This window comes from Neolamprologus multifasciatus, chromosome 9, assembly GCF_963576455.1.
Source record: "Neolamprologus multifasciatus chromosome 9, fNeoMul1.2, whole genome shotgun sequence".
Taxonomy (NCBI): Eukaryota; Metazoa; Chordata; class Actinopteri; order Cichliformes; family Cichlidae; genus Neolamprologus; species Neolamprologus multifasciatus.
This window is the reverse complement of record NC_140447.1, coordinates 26,011,529-26,025,367: the sequence shown is the minus strand read 5'-3', so window position 1 is coordinate 26,025,367 and position 13,839 is coordinate 26,011,529. Positions and strand designations below refer to the sequence as shown.

The 13,839-nt window shown below is 40.0% G+C and overlaps 2 long non-coding RNA genes across 2 annotated transcripts in view; one reads left to right on the top strand and one right to left on the bottom strand.

The window, feature by feature from the left end:
• The window catches only part of LOC146511680 (uncharacterized), a 302,155-nt gene that overhangs the window by 272,070 nt on the left and 16,246 nt on the right, over positions 1-13,839 (bottom strand). The window lies entirely within an intron of this gene.
• LOC146511681 (uncharacterized) lies at positions 2,263-13,355 on the top strand. The gene is made up of 2 exons (XR_014876215.1): positions 2,263-8,699; positions 8,794-13,355. It is a non-coding gene; the product is annotated as an uncharacterized LOC146511681 (long non-coding RNA).

Genomic DNA, 13,839 nt, shown 5'->3' with positions numbered 1-13,839 from the left:
ACTATCATAGTATCGTTGATTGGATTAGATTATTGAAGTCTGAAGATACAAAACATACTGGCATCTTAACTACTTACTCAATTAATAAACAAGGGCGCCTCGGAAACATCTGGAAGAACCATACACATCCATAAAAGCCTGGCACCTCCTCCTCACCAGCTTGGTCACACACTGCTGTGGGATGGCATCCTATTCTTCAACAAGCATTTGTTGTAAGTGAGCCAGTGTGGTTGTGTTGTTCACTCTGGTAGGAACAGTTCGCCCAAGCCGATTCCAAAGTTTTCAGTAGGGTTGCAGTTAGGGCTGCAGGCAGGCCATTCAATCCTCTCCATTCCTAAATTTTGTCCAAAGACCAACCATGCTCTTTGGGAGCAAGCTTTGTCATATTGGAGGATAGAGTTCAGTCCCAGACTGTGAAGATATGGGACTGCCACTGGTTGCAGAATTGCATCTTGATAGATGCCGTCCCACACAATCACACTGTTTTCACCAAAAGCTGTTAACCTATCAGCAATCAGCACAGCATGCTCTGTGTCCTCTCTACACTTTGACCCTATGATCCAGTTGTGGTAGGTAGAATCGGGACTCATTGCTGAACTTAATATTCCTCCACATTTTCAAGTTGTTGTGAATATGTTGCTGACACTAGCGCAACAGGGCTCGATGGCAGGCATCCTGGGAGCCCTGTGAGACCAGAGATTTGCTGGAAATGCATAGGAGAACATTACAGTAGTGAATGGACCAATTACAGTCATTCAATCAAGTCATGTGGGTTTATTGTTACGACGTACCTACGGCACAGATGCAGGGTGTACCATCCTTCTCACCCTATGACCTCTAGAATGAGATCTTAACATTTTCTTGTCATTTCTTTCTTTAAAAATGTATTCTGTAAATTCCTCGAAATCATCCACCCTCGAGCGCCCAAATAATAATTTGGTTACAAGTGCGTCTCTCCCACTCATTCATACTGATATAAGCATCCTTGTTATAATAGGGGATATTATAGGACTGGATTATGAAGTGATTTGTTTAACGCAGCACTGCAGCAAAAATAAATCTCCACTCATCACTCATTAACACTGACAGATCATTGTTGCAGCAGCGAACAAACGTGCCCCTCAGTGCCATGGCATGAAAGATGAGCCTTTGGCTTTGAACTTGAACTGTACTTGCCCCCTTTTCTGGTCTCTCAGAACCTCATTTGAGAATACTGCTAAATTGCAAAGGCTTTTTATCGAATTTAATTTGATGGATTTGAAGTGTGTTTGAGCAAGTCTGAGGGGGTATGTGACCTTGTTCACTGTGGGCATACATCAGCTCAATCTCTCACACTGGAGCATTATGTGTGTGGTTATTGATTTGTAAAATAATTTCCCATATGCTTTATTGATATGTTGAAGTGCGTGTGAAGTGGACATGATGCCAAGCTCTCCTTCGCTGTGCTGAGATGTGTGTAAATAATAGGCGCATTTTTGGACCTGGAGGAACTTTTCTCATAATTCTGCTGAAAATGGTGGGAATTATTTGAGGAGGTATCTGCAGGGCCTGGGGACAGATTCGTAGAGCTTCTGATTTTAGGGTCTGTATTAGCTTCTACTTCAGCGTAGTTTTGCTCCCAGCACAAGAATGAACATGAATGAGTAGAAGCAACTGTCATTTTAGAAAACCTACGTAAACATTTGTAAAGCATTAGTCATGTAAACAACAGCCTCTACTAAAGAAGAGAAATGTATAAAAGTGTAATTGTATGCTAGACCTATTAACTGCTTGTTCCACATTTGGTAGCAAAAATGGTGATCAAGTGGTCTTTCACATCACTGTGGAAGAATTTTAGTCTGCTTTTCTTTGCAGAATTGTTTTGATTCAGTGACATGAACTGACGTGAAACTGTGTAAGGTCATGCAAATGCACCTCAATTGAATTTAACTCCAGACTTTATAAGGCCACTCCAAAATTGCTGGTTTCTGATCATTGTCCTGCTGCATAACCTAAGTACGCTTGATGTTCTGGGCACCGGCTGATGGCTCGACCTTCTCCTTCAGGAGTTTCTTGATGTAGCAAAATTCACAGCTCCACAAATTGGGGCAAGTCATCCAGAAGTAGAATGACTGAAATAGCAAACCAGCCCTAGACCATCACACTACCACTACCATGTTTGACTGTTGCTCTGATGTTCTTTTTATGAAATACTGTGTTAGTTTTATGCCTGATGCCTGATCAGTCCATGCCTGATTTTTTTTTTTTTTTCAAATATGAGACAAGCCTTTGTGTTCTTTTTGGTCAGCAATGTTTTTTGCCTTGAAACTCGTGTCGTGGATGCCATTTATGCATAATCTCTTTGTTAATCTGGCCTTAACTGAGGCAAGTGAGGCCTGCAGTTCTTTAGATACGGTCCTGGAATCTTTTATGACCTTCTTGTTAAGTAATAGATGAGGTAGCGTTGGTAGGTTTGGTTGGACACTCCTGAGAATGTTTACCAATTCCAATTTTTCGGTGGACTTCCAAAATGGCCTTAGAAATGTCTTTCCAGACCGATAGATGTCAATGACTTCATTTCTCAGCTGTTTTTGAGTTTCTTTGGATTGTGGAATAATGTGTTGGTTCTTGAGATTTTAACCTACTTCACTTTATCGTACAGGTTATTTTTCAATGTTTCCTTGCTTAAACAGGCCTGGCAGTGATCAGGCCTGGATGTGGCCAGTGAACATGAACTGAGCTTTCCAAAAAATATGGTTAATCACATTTGATCCACGATTTAACAATGGAGATTTAACGCAAAGATCAGTTAGGTTTAGATAGCTTTCTGAAAATGAACTCCTCACTTTGTATTTACTCAGGTATTTTTCCCCTTATGCTAAAAGTTATTTCATGATCTGAACCATGTAAATGTTTGTAAATGTTTAAGACTTTGTTGTGGATTCGCAGTACAATTTCCAGTGTGTGTGTGGCCCAAATCAGCATAGGAGCAAGAAAGGATTGCACATCAGCAGTAATGACAATCAACTATATGGATTATCTCTTTTTGAACTCCTCTTGTAAACAGATAAGCTATGATCTATGACTGTCTTCTTTTGTGAAAGTAACCTGCTTTGTGTTTTTGTTTTTTGTGTTTCAGCACTGAGTTTAGGAACAAACAACAATGACCTTCTCTGTTTGAATGAAATAAATGCCAAAATACAATCATTCCAAAGCACAGATGAAATGTCAGTTGCAAGACGCAGGGTGACCGGAGGGAGATCAGTGTTTCTCAGGAAGATGTCTCTCCCTCTGAAGTAAATCATCTGGACTAGTAGAATTTTCCTTGATCAGTTCAAACTGTGACAAGACTCACCAGGTGATCTCAGCTTCTTTAATCTGTCTAATGCAGTCCACAAGGCTTTGCTTTCATCAGATGTACTGTGTTTTATCCCCACACACCTACTCTTGTACCCAAAAATTATCATACTGGCATGCTCAGCAGGTGGGCGGATTGATGGCTGGTTACAGAATCTCAGGTGAATGAAACCCGTGAAAAGGGGAAGTCTGAATAGTTTTATGGTTTTAGTGGTCCTTGAACTTTGGCTTTGGTTTTTCCTTCTCCTTATAAATGTCACTTACTGTCCAGATAGGTGACATTATACCAACATTCAAAATACAAGTCCTGAGATTGGCGCTTTGACATAAGAGAACTTGTATACTTGCTTATAAACAAAAGTTTAGTACAAGAAAAAGACTTAGAGTAGAGCAGCATCAAATGGAAATCGCAAGCTAGGCACTGAAACTGCAAATCGTTATTCTAATATATAGAATTTTTCCTTTCCATGACTGCATACTAATTACAAATGCAACTGTGAGATAATCCACCCCATTTCATTTTACTGCTTTATTTCAATAGCTGGGGAAATAGTGTAGTATAATGAGTCTTTGAATTTGAATGTATTGAGAGTCAAACAGTGAGTATTTTGAAAAAATGGGGCACTAGATAGATACATAAAGAAGATAAAAATTACTCAGAACACAAAACCGCAGATTATATATTGAAGGTAATAGTTTTCCATTACATTGGACGTTTAGGTTGAGCAATGTGAACAAACAATGAGGTGAGCTGCCTGCCTAAAAATTCACAACAACCAGGTTTTTTCCTGTTAGTTATTCCAAAATGGCAATAGCAGCATTCAGTTGTGAAAGTGTCATGGTCCCGGCAAGATAGGTTTGTTTTCCTTCTTTTTTCTCTTTCTTTCTCCTCTCAGGTGGAGCAGTAGGCTGGCGCTTTAGATTCGCTCATCTGCAGGCAGGCCCTCCAGTTTTCACAGGCTCTTGTCATCGACTCATCAAACCAGTATTTAAAGAGCAGATTGAGCCTCCACAATCTGCCAGATTGTTGCCTCCTCAGTGGTAGTAATTAGGCTACCAATGTTTCCCCCTCTGTTCTTGCCTTCGGAATTTTCTAACTCCACTTTCTTGTGTGTCTCATAGTAATCATTGGGTGTTTTGACGGCTAGAAACGCTTCCCCGTGGGGAAATTCAAGTTGACTCCTGCAAATCCAACTCAACTGTATCCTGGAGCCAGTCTACTTCTACTCAAAAGAGAAACACTTACCAATTGCTCACCTGCCTTCCCACTCTCCACCGCTCACCTCCCCTTAGCACCTCTGGCCTGTCTGCTTGCCTCCCTGCAGCCTGCCATAACAAAGTAAACAAGTAAGCAATCAAACCAGGACTTAAAACAACCTCAACCAATCACAGTTATCTTTACTTCTGCCAAATCTACCCACACATACACTTCTGTGGCAAAATTGAGCCTACCTGTTTACTCACCTGTTCAGAAGTGCTCAATCCGTGACACTGAAGTTCTTAGTAAATATGGACATAAGCGCAGGACTCAGACCAGAAACAGTTCAGCAGTTTATTTACAGACATTATAACAGAGAGAGGCTCAGAAGTCACGACATGATGCTCCCACATGGCCGCCACAGAGTCCACACATACACGGAGAATCTTTGGGATGTCTTTGGGAAATACTGGAGAGGACTTTAGTGGTCTGACACTCCCATAATAAAAACTGGATGGAAATAATTATGACATTGCATGAATAGTGAATGCATGTGTGACGCCCACAAGTGTATGGTCACAATTGTAATTTTTTTGTGAATTGTTTTGATGTAAAAGACCTGATTTTATGGTGGTATTGCACTTTTCATTTAGAGTTATGGACAATGTAATTGCGTGGCATTGCCACAAGGGGGAGATAGTGGTGAGTGCGATAGTTGCAACGCTTCTCTGCCTCAGACGAGGAAGAGCCTGCAGACCGAACGCAACTGATGTCTCCTGTCTCTGCTTTTCTGTTAATAAAACAGGTCAGTAGTTCAAGTTTGCTCACTGTAATGTACATATAAAGGCAAGAAACCTTTTTCTGTCTTAGTTTAAAGACCGCGAATGTTGTGTGAGAGTGTGTTTTCACCGATTGAGAGAAAGCTAACTTTACCGCCATTTGTAACGGAAGCCGCCCTTTGACTCGTAGTCTAAATAGGTAGCTGGTCTTATTACCTGTTTTATTTTGTGACAAATGCAGCTCTTAGACAATTCTTTTATCCTGACATTATTGGAAGTTACAGTTGATTAGGACCTACCCAGTTCTTATGTGTGAAATGTAAATAGTCTGATGTAAACTGTTTGTGAGCAATGGAAGAATATTTTTGTTTATTGGTTAAAAATGTAATATATTGTTGAATCAGTTAAAGTATAAAGAAAGTATAACGGCGACATAAGCAGGTTAATTGCAGTGTTAATGGTGCTGCACAGAAATATTTTTGATGCTAAAATGCAGTAGAATTGGTTAGATTTACTGTAAAGGACACTCATACAATGATTATTTTGTAAGTTTATTCTTGCGAGAGTGCAAGGTAACCAAAAGGGTTTGAGCTATGGACCTAATTGAATGTTTGTGTTGTTAAAAGAGAAATGTGTGTCTAAATGGAAAGAAAAGGACGTTGTTAAATTCTGTTAATAAACCAGACGAGGAAGAGCCTGCAGACCGCACGCAACTGATGTCTCCTGTCTCTGCTTATCTGTTAAAAAACAGTTTAAAAACAGACCCCATCGAAGGCCTGTAACACATGCCATCATCAAAGTTAAATATAGATTAAATTTTACTGTGTGACATAATAATATGTGATTGATATTTAACAACCATAACTGGTCAGTCTGTGACAAATTTGAACAGTTTTGAATGGTGGAAATAATCTCAACATATATTTTTCTTGTCTATGATGAACATTTTACAAAAATATACATAACAGTTAAAAGTATTAGTAAATATTTGCCTGTGGTATAAGAAAGCAGCATGTGGTGGAAATAGTTGTGTATAAATACTACGTTTGTATTTAGCTACAGCGCAAATGCACCATTGCTGTAACAAGCACATCAAAACAGCGTATTATTATTATTATTCATAGCTATTGTCACCAGTTTAACTTCTAAATGTTTTACACATCCTGAACATTATCGGAATATTCATGAACTAAATTTAGGTGCTTACCTGCTTGTGAATTGATAATCAATAATCAATTTGTGGGTCCACTAAAGTCAGATAATTCAAACATAATTCATCCAGCATCATTACTAAGACTGCTAGAAATGTAAACCAGTGATGATCTGCTAGTACAACTACAACAAAGAGCTAATGGAAATTGCATACTGGCCAAATAATGACAAGCTGATGGGAACGGAGCATATCACTGCTCTTATAACTTGCCATAGTGTTTTGAGCTTCTGTAATGGAAACGCTTCATTTAAACCAGCTGTCACATAAGACATGGTCCATAGTCGTGTCTTTCTCTGAAAGAGAAGCACATTATTGCCACCACAGTATACAAACTTAGTTTGACAGAGTAATACTGGGAAGAAATTGACTGAATGGGTGACTAACGCATTGCAGCTGCAGGAAAAGAAGCCTGTTCCATAGTTGTACCCTGCTGCCATTAAACTATGTAAATTAGCATCTTAGCATGTAATTGTTTAACTAAGACTGATGTCTAAATTTACCTGGCAGCGGCACGAAGCGCTCTCCCAAATTGAGGCTCTCTCGCTTGTCCATGTCAAACCCGTTTCTAAAAACAACAACAACAACGACAACAAACAAACCAAGCTTAAAGGTGGCATCTGGCCACAGAGAGTGTTTGGCAGTGTTTTTGCGAGGTGGTGACTTTAATGAAGATGCATCGCGCCCGCTTCAGGTTTATCTCCTATCGTATGGCCCAGCAGATGCTAATGTAGTGTACAAACTCCACGGCAGAAGCCCCTCGTTGCTAAACACCACTGCATCCTCATCAAGGCTAATACACCGTGGATCCAAGCAGCACGTCTGTTAGTAACCTCTCCCTGGGAGTTCACTGTAGACGGAGGATTACAGCCAAGGAAGAGTGTATGTGTGTCCATGTGTGTGCAGTCTTATCTGATAGGGCTTGGGCAGCAGATGGTTATTTTTTTAGTAATTATTTTAGCACTTCAGTCAGCGTGCTATGCTTAGTGTTCTTCAGAATTCGTGTATACTAAATTCAGACTGTGAAAGCAGACAGCAATGTTCGCCAGGAGTATATTGATGTTATATTGGTAGACAGACATGCTGTCTACAAGAAAACATCAATCAAATATGATCTCCTGACTTCCTAATGCTCAGTAATTGCACTGCATTTATGGAGTACATCCTGGAGAATTAAACAATGATTTGGGCAACAGAAGTGTCGAAAAGCAACTCACCTTGTATTTTCATTTTCACATGAAAAAGTCAAAAAATAAAAGTTAAATGCACAAGTGGGAAACTGGCATTGGACTTACTTCATTAGGTACACTTCTCTACTACTGGATTTGACTGTCGTTTTGCCTTCAGAACTGCTTTTAGGTTTTCAGGCACAGATTCAACAAGGTGCTGAAACATTCTCAGATTTTGATTTGTTACTGCTGCACATGCATGATGTTGAATTCACCACATCTATCAACGTAACAACCCTAAAGGTGCTCTTTTGGTTTGATATCTGGTGACTGTGGAGGCCGTTTGAGTACAGTGCACTTATTGTCCTGTTCAAGCTTTGTGGCATGGTGTGTTATCCTGGATAATATGCAGGTCATAAAGGGGTGAGTGTGATCAGCAATAATATTCCCCGTACCATTATACCACCATTTCTAAAGTCTGAGCTGGTGATCGAAGGCTTTCATACCAAATTCTGACCCAACAATCTGAAATTTAGCATTAAATTGAGACTCATCAGACCATCAGGCAACATTTTAACAATCTTCTATTGTCCAATTTTGGTGAACATGTGAATTGTAGCCTCAGTTTCCTGCGTTTAGCTTCTAGCTGATGTAACAAGTGGTTATTTGATGATTATTTGATGGCCAGCTTGAAGCAGACTGGCCATTCATCTTGTCTGCCCTCAGACAGCAGCATTTTCTCCCAGAGAACTGCTCCTCACTGGAAAATTTCTCTTTTTCTCTTACAGCGCTAGAGATGGTTGTTCTCATGTGTATCAAAATAATAATACTAAATAATACAATAATACTGACATGTTAATAAATAGCTATGTTTTCCTCTTCTTCTTCTTCCTGTATAACATTTGCAATGATGCAAAGGCAAAAAAAAAGAAAAACTGTAATAACGATTTCAAACTCCACTTCAGCTGCCAGTGGTGGGAGTACAGGGGCTGGCTTTTACCTCACGGGTAACTGCATTTTGACATGACTTTTTGTATGTTCAGCCAGTTTTGTGTTGCACAGACACAACCTAACAATTTCCCCTCTATTAAATTCTCACAGCGCCGCAGTACGACATGCTTCAGCTGTATCAGACGGGAGCGGGTGGCACCACTCCTCGTAGGATAACATGCATTAAGCCCACGGCCTGTGTTCAAGTCATCTTTGAGTCAGTCAGCGGTCCACGGATATTCCAACATGTCTGCTGGAGCTCCTAGACCCTCAAAAGCCTGATTGTATCCCACGCCTGATTTCAGTGCTAATTCAAGCCTCACACCCAATATCATTTGGCAGTAATGTGAAGGTGGCAATCTCAAAGGCATCCTTCAGTCCTCACTTCCATATGCTCTTTGAGCCAATTTATATTTAGTGTTCTCTTTAACCTCTGTGTTATCTGGAATTCACAGGCATGAAGGACAGAGGATGAAACGAAATGTTTATTGAGTTGTAAATATTGTAAATGGAATCATGATATGGCGCCCCCTCCTCACTTGGCTTTCCAATTATGGAAGGGTAATAAGACTCCTTTGTCAGGTCAAATCCAGCATGTCTAGTTCTGTGATTGCTCCAGAGGTAAGTAAAAAAACTGGCATAAGTGCTATGCTCAGGAGACACGCTGTTTCTGGGAGAGACTGTCCATCATCGGGTACCCGAAGCAAACGCAAAGACGTTCTTGTTGACAAAATATGCTTGTTGCCGTTAAAACAGGTCGTTAAGTCTTTATTAGACATTTCCTTGTGACGTCCTCATTTGTCTCACTGGTCATTATGGTTTAATTCAGCCTCTGTGTAATTGCTTTCCATGCTGTTAAATATGGTTAATATTTACAGTAAGGCTGTGTTTTGCTCACACTTGAGTACCTTTATGGCACCATGAGAATGCACCCAAACACCGCATCACACCCTGGATGTGTTCAATTATTGACGAAGAGACATGCGAGCTAGCTCCTGCACGATGTTCACATGCTGACTGACAGACTGCTCCGACGCTTTGTTTCAGTCTGCGTATTGATGTGGGAACAATTGCACAAGCAGACATTTATGTGTAAGAGTGAGTTAGTCGGCACATAATAAGCTGGTGTGTGGAGGTGAGTGAAGCACATCTGCTGCAACAAAACAATTAAAGGAAACAACCGCATCATTTTGGAAATGATTATAAAGGAAAATAAGGAATACAGCTGCCTCGTGTTTGGACCCATTACATTTTTACTACAGTGCAATTAACTTTCCTTAAACCATCTCAGTAGAAAAGCAAATCCATTTTGATCGAGCGAGACATAACTAACCTGCAACAATTTGTCTCTGATTGTTTGCAACACAATAAATTAAGCCATCTTTGCTAACTAAATGAAGTCTTGGTCCTTTTATGCTGCTTAACAGAAACACCCGAAGTGTGGGTGAGACACGAATTAAGCAGCTACTGAGATCTGTTTTAAGCATCGAGTTAGCTATACTGGGTAGGTTGAGCGAGGACAAAAAAAGAGTCTGATTTAGGAATCTCAATTCTTATCCCTCAAGATTATGATTCAATTATCAAGCCCAAATATCAGGTATTATAATTGATTATCTGAACATAAGTGCTATGACACTCATATAGAGATGATTTAGTCAGTTTATTTTACTACCATGTAATATTTCAACCAACCAGTTCTGTTCAAAGTCACTGTTTGACTCTTACACTGTCCAGAATCACAAATAAATGTATTTTCATTTTAGCACAGCCTTCAAAAGCCTATCAGCCTGTGTGAACACCTCAGCCGTGTGGTAACATTTTGTCAGCTGGGTTTCAGCTCACTGAATAATCTTTTTCTAAGCTATTCAGATAAAAATTTAATGCAAATATGCTTCTAATTGCAATCCAAAATGCAAATGTTTAGCAGATGCAATACTATGAAAATGAGCTTGTTTTTAGCTCATTCAGCTGATGAGCTCGTGCTATTGCAGGCATTGTCACAATATAATGAAACATAAGCCTAATAGGTCATTATCCATATTGGTCAAGGTCAAGGTTACATTTCTAGCAATATAGGTTATAGTTATTATTTTACACGCTCTTTTCCATTTTCCCAAGAATTGCTATTGCATCTCAGGCATAAGCTTCTTGTACTACTACTCCTGAACTCAGACTATCATAGTTTGAAGCTGGGAGCTGGACCCAAACACAAGACTGTAAAACAGACCTTTAATTAGGTAGTGGAGAAAAGTCCAAAACACCAAAGCAAAAGACAAAATCCATAAACATAATCAGGAGCACACAAGGACAGGCAACACAAACACCCTGACAAATATTAAAGGAAGGCAGGGCTTCAATACTCACACTGAGGCAATCAATGGAAGGGGACACAGGAGGGTAACGAGACACGGTTGAAACTAATTAAAGCAGCAACTAGGCCAGAAGTAAAACTAAGAGCAAAACACATGAGAGAGGAACAAGCAAAATAAAACAGGAAGATTCTCAGCAGGGGAACGGTAAAAAAAGCCGAGAGCTTAACAAGAAGATACACGAGAACCTACACTAAATACTAAAACATGAATGAACACAGCATGAACAGAATAACAATACTAATACAAATAAATCAGGAAATGAGAAAGTCCACCATGATATTCAAAAGCAAAGCTGGAGGAAAATAAAGACGAATGCAGCTAAAAAGTAGCCAAACAAAAAACAGGGAGAAAGACGCCAAAACAGACAACAGAGTCGATGGACCACCACACAAACACTTTCACTGGGAGGTGAACAAGATTTATTTGTCCTGGATACGAATGGGTCTGAGCCTCCTCGACGTCTCGGTGGAGTTTTTGTTGGCTTATGCAGCGCAGCCAACCAAAACGTATCACTTTGTTTTTGTACTTCACACATTACAATAAGCTGGGAGCTGTCATTTATCCCGAGCCAGATGAGCTACTGTGTAACGCTCTGGTTACATAGTCACCCCATCAAAATCCCCACATGTTAAGGAAAAAATAAATTCCTATTTATACACCTACTACAGTGCAGCAAAGTCTGTCCCATACTTGTTCACTCAGCCACAAATCCTCAACCTCAGAGGGGCTGGACAAGCGAAGATTTGACCAGGTGGCGGTGGCAGCAGATAAAAAGCTAGGGGATGACCAAAATAAAGTGCTGTTCAAGTTTTAATGGCAGTTCCTCAAAATGCTTTTGAGATTCAGCCTGGACAAAAGCACAAAAGCCTCACTCAGTCACACTTCAAGAGCTGTTTTTGCCTTTAATAATGTCCCACACAGTTAATGTTATGTCTGCTAAAACTCTCGCACTTCTAATTTCTGCAGGTGGATGATTGAAGCCTGCCGACAAAAAGACGTGTCCACAGAAAGTGCGTGTGTATTGATGGCTTATAGCTGGGCCTAATGGAAGCTTAATTACCAGCCACAGTTGCAAAGCTGGTATTGTTTCATGCTTTTGAATCTCTCCGTGTGCATGTGTGCGTATGTTTCAGCATGGCAACTGCAGTTTTGATTAACCTGGTTCAGCAGGTTTTCATATGCCTTTTTTGTTTATCTTTCCACAGTTAAGAAAGTGTCCATAGACAGACAAAGTAATGAGATGGAGATCCTTTTGGTTATCCTGAGACAGCCAGAAGAACCAGTGGCTGGATTCTTCAGTCAATGATGGCAGCAGTAAGAAAGACATGTTTGGGAATCTCCCAAGTTGGTGACAGAAAGCAATGATATGAATTATGACATCTGTGGGTAAAGATGAGCAGACTGCTTATTGAATGACATAGAATATGTTGTTCTGCAAGACAGCTTGCAAGTGCAGCTGCCTAGGAGCGCAGATTTAATGCAAATATACAGTTTTACATTGTGTATTATGTTGTGTAATACAGAACGTAAAACTGTCTTACTATCAAACATTGCAAACGTTGTTTATGCGTGTTGTAGCAGTTTTCAAGGAAAGCCTCTGGCTTTCTGCTTATGAAACAACCTCTGCTCACCCACACTGCCACTATAATATAACAAAATGGCATTCAAAGAACACAAAGCCTACTAACGTCATAGAAATATTTTAGTGTCACGGAGAATCAGTTCATTCTGGGGTATACTCACTGGGGTGTTAATAATGAGCAATGATTTAAATGAGATTCTGTGGAATGACGGCTGAGAGTCGGGTTAATACATGGATGTGACTTCAGTGCCCCAGTTGCAACTGATTTGAGGCTGATTGTAAAACATGGAATAGTAAATTCACTGCATAAAAAGGAGTTGCAGACTGCTGTTTATCAAGATGAATCAAACATGTTTTGTTAGAGATGAGGAGTTTTGAAAAATTATCTTTTCGGCCTATTTTCAAAGTTTGGTCCTGCTTTCTTGTTTGTTGTCTGTGTCAGTGTTTACTTGAAGTTACCACCTTATAAGAGACTGTGTTAGATTGTTCTGTAGATCTGTTAGAATGGCAGAAACCGCAGGAAAATCAGGGTAGGCACTGACTTGAACTGTCCTTTTTCACTTACAGCAAACAACAGGAGATGTGTGAGTCATTCTGAATGCTGGAGCCACTATAGGGGTTAGCCCTTAGGTCAATTACGGGCTAATTCTGCATCGTTGTGGAATATTTCTGTGTTTACACTTGTTTGCAATTTGCAAAAACAAATACAATGAGACGGAGAAAGAAAGGAAGTCTAAGTACATAATTGGAAGGGGAGCTGAACACAGGTGACACTTGTTAAAGCAGAGCAGTAATCACACTGGTGGAAAACACACAAGGGCAGGAAGCAGAGGAGAGGGGTGTATTCAATTAAAATAGAACAGAAAACAATGCAAAAAAACGAGTGTGACCTTTGACATGGGCCAAGTCCTCACAACTGCTGCATTATGCATGAAGTTAATGAGCTGCTCAGACTGTGTAAAATATGGATGTAGTCAAAGTGACATCACCCATTTGTTAGTGAAGTCATCACCACTTCAGCTTTTTAGAACTGGATGTGAAGAGCGAGCGGTGGCTCTAAATGAGAAACTGGAGACAGACCGCCTTTATACTGTCAGAATCTGTCAATTACAATTTAGTTCTGGCCTAAAGAATACCGTGCTTTATCATCTAGTTTGAAACTTGTGATTGAGGCTATAAACTCATCAGGAAAATGCTGACTGA